Source organism: Ictalurus punctatus, chromosome 13, assembly GCF_001660625.3.
Source record: "Ictalurus punctatus breed USDA103 chromosome 13, Coco_2.0, whole genome shotgun sequence".
In the NCBI taxonomy this organism is placed as follows: Eukaryota; Metazoa; Chordata; class Actinopteri; order Siluriformes; family Ictaluridae; genus Ictalurus; species Ictalurus punctatus.
Window position 1 is genome coordinate 22,245,248 of NC_030428.2, and position 3,468 is coordinate 22,248,715.

A 3,468-nucleotide genomic window follows, 5' to 3' on the forward strand; every position below is an offset into this window, starting at 1 on the left:
CAAAGATGTGACTACAGACGCACGTGGCTCACTTCACAGCTGTGTCATAATTGTGAGAATTCAAACACATTTTATGTGCAGGAACATCAGTGGAGAAGCTCAGTCATATAGCTCCTGCCTCGACTCTGCTGCCTTTTTTTGCCACAAAAAAAAAAAAAAAAAAATGGAGGAGGCTATTGATCAGGTGTTCTCTCGCAGCGCAGCTACCTGGGGAGCCGAGTTGAGCCTGACTTACTACTTTCTCCTTTTCCCAGTGTGGGAGATGAGCACCGGCATTTCTGTCCAAATGATTGAGGTTAAAGAGTGGTCTGGTCACAGTGCCCTTCAGCACTTTCATGATGAATTCCATAGAATCAGGGATTGATTTGTCATCAGTAGCCTATTGCTTAAATCAATTATATTCTGAAGATACCTTTCACCTTCTGTTATAATTTCATCATACCATAGTGCATTCAATGCGCAATTCTGATTGGTCAGAAGGTGTTGATTGATTTTCTATAACAGCAGTTCTAGTAGCAAGATTTATATTAATGCACTCATTTAGTGCTCATTATCATTTCTATAGTGACAGATGATGCAGGGAATTGTATGGCAGATGCTCCACGCAAACAGATTTGTGTGTCCACACAAACAGAAGTTTGTAATTGTGTGTTGATATGATGACGTTTTCTTTGAATGAGCTGTTCATTTAGCACTTTCTGAAGGAGTCTCCACTTCCAGCACTTTGCAATAATATGTATGTGTCCATCCAAGTTGCGAATTTAACTTATGCGATAAGTTGGAATATTGCATAAAACATTTGCGAATAAAGCACCGTTTCTATCACATATGTTCAAGTGAACAAAATAATCACTTCCAGGGAAACAGGTGCAAAGTATCAATACGGATAAATGTTGTTGTAACCGGGGAAGCCACTGTGGCTCTTTTTTTTTTCAAATATAATAAATGACTTGTGCTTCACAAACCTCTTGTTATCTTGTAATCGGAGGCGGATGCCTGATATGTGAGAATGGAATCATGTGAGATAGTGCTGGGAGGTAATTATACTAAATCATTTTGATGACAGACTTTGGCTCAGGTATTTCAGAATGACAAAAAGAACATCTGAGATGCTATGCAGCTAGATTGGTCTGCTAGTTAGTGACCCAATGCGCCTCAGTAAAAAAAAAACAAAAAAAAACATTGCTGTTGTGCTGTATAAATTGGCCACGTGCTGAATATACAATCGCATCAGCTAATTCCAATCATATGATTTGTTGAGGCAAAGTCACATGACTTTTTTGATAAGATAAGATAATACTTTATTAATCCCCAGATGGAGAAATTAGGGGTTAAATGTCAGGGGAGAGCGTGAACGCAGTCTCCCACTGTCAGAAATTATGCAGTCAAGATTCCCACATTTAGGGAATTCGCAAAGGTCAGCACAGCCTGAGTGCAATGGCTGAGCCTCGCCTTGGACGAACCGCCTTCTTGATCGTGGCATCATTTCGTGGATCGAAATATTTCCTTCATAATATAACCTAAAAATTTTCTTTTCCATCATCAGGGGTGCCCTTTGCTTTAAGTTTTGTTTCTTAAGCAAAATTGAACACACACATACACACACACACACACACACACACAGACACACACACACACACACACAGATTTAAATGCTCTGTAGTACTCTGTCAGTACATATTTAAGTAAAGCCCTGAAATGTTATATTCCAGTGTTAAGCAAGGCTGAACTCGCAGCTTTCTTTCAATTATTCCACACCTGACATTTGCCTACCCTTTATCTAGAGATCTTTAATCAAAGCCAATGCGAGAGCAACTAGGAGAGGATTGGTTTGATTTAATATCTCCTTCTGCTCTAAATGGGAATGGGAAGCATCAGTCATCAGCTGTAATGGATGTGTAAAGGGTATCAGGGTTACTTTCTGTTGATGTCAGAAAAGCACCTATTGGCCTTTATGATACATAATTTACACATTTCTTATAATGTACCTAGGTATACCGAGGATATACGGCACGGTTAAGCCATGATGGCTGAATGAATCGATTAAACTGTGATATTTGACAAAATCTAGGCTTTCCGTGGCGTCAATCTGCGGTTTAGATACAGTAAATGTGTGTCATTTAGACTTAGTGTACAGTTCCTCGGATATTGTTCTAAAACAACTAACATCCTAAAAACTAGAGATTTAAAAAATATCTCTCAAAGATTATAGCTCATTCTGAAAACTATGTAAAGCGGAGTTATATTTTTGTACACACTCTTTCTATCTTTTCCGTGCAGACTAGCTTTGATCTCTTCTACTAGGATGGCGGATTATTCCAACCGGAATGCTGTGTCTCTTCAATAAATCCGAGCTTTACGTGCTGCTCTGCTTTATTATGTTTGATTTGTACCCTTCTTTATTGCTGTCCGGCCTCAAGGTTTTATCCTCTGTGAGGATACAGCCACCGTCCTCCGGCCACTTATTATCTTTCACACTTGACTGAATTTACAAGAAATAAAGGGGTTAAGTTACCAGCTGCATTATGGCCTAATGCCATTTATCACCCCACAGGCCTGAGACGAGGTGGACGTGTTTACTGTAGCTCTGGCACAGCTCACATTGGCCTTGCTAATAAATAACTGCATGTATTTCACAGCTTCATTCCGTAGGCTCAGAGCGTGACATGTTCCAGTGAGGAGAGAAGGACATCGCATCAGGATATGTGAATCTTAACGATCTGAGGCCTGTTTAGTTAAAAAAAAAAAAAAAAAAGCTGAAGTGCCGCATGCATAAGTTTCCTCTGTGAGTAAGTTAATGGGAGCTCATGCTTTTGACATTTCATCTGGAAGACCTTGGGAAATCTGTTTTAGATTCACATCCATACACTGTACAATGTAAGGTCTTGCTGCCAATGAAAACATACACTTCACATTTCACTGATGTGGCTGCAATTCATCTATGTAATTCAAAAAAGTATTTTTCAAAAGTTTCGCTTCCTTTTCTTTTCTTTTCTTTTCTTTTTTTCCTCCGGTGCTTGAGCGAAGAGGCGGTTTCTCTGCTACACTTGGTGGAAGTTATTCAGATGAAATATGGGCCCGCTGATGTTTTCCTTTGGAACCTGTTTTGGAAAAGATTGCACAACTCAGGGTGCTTCTCCTTAAAGAGAGCATTAAAATGTCTCTTCATGAGAAATTTACGCTGTTGGAGTTAGCTATGGTCGATTAAAGAATATTTAAGGCTATTTGGAGCTGTGCTCTTACATCATTCCAGTAAAGGCACACTTCAGCAAGAAATGAATTAAAGAAGTGGAGGAGTGCTTGCAGCCAAATTATAAGGAAGCCAGGCCATTAGACTGAGGAGTAGGGTCGAAGATGACTATGTTTTACTATGGAAGACCACATGCAGTGTGTATATTGTAGATTTTAATGGACAGTTGATGGAGTTTCCGTGTTCATGTTTCAGGTCTAATACACAACATCCTGCAT

At 39.5% G+C, this 3,468-nt stretch overlaps 1 non-coding gene across 1 annotated transcript; it reads right to left on the bottom strand.

Annotated features, from left to right (window-relative positions):
* Positions 1 to 1,339: 1,339 nt before the first annotated feature.
* On the bottom strand, positions 1,340 to 1,503 carry LOC124628848 (U1 spliceosomal RNA). Its single transcript, XR_006983575.1, has one exon. It is a non-coding gene; the product is annotated as a U1 spliceosomal RNA (small nuclear RNA).
* Between the last annotated feature and the right edge of the window lie 1,965 nt (positions 1,504 to 3,468).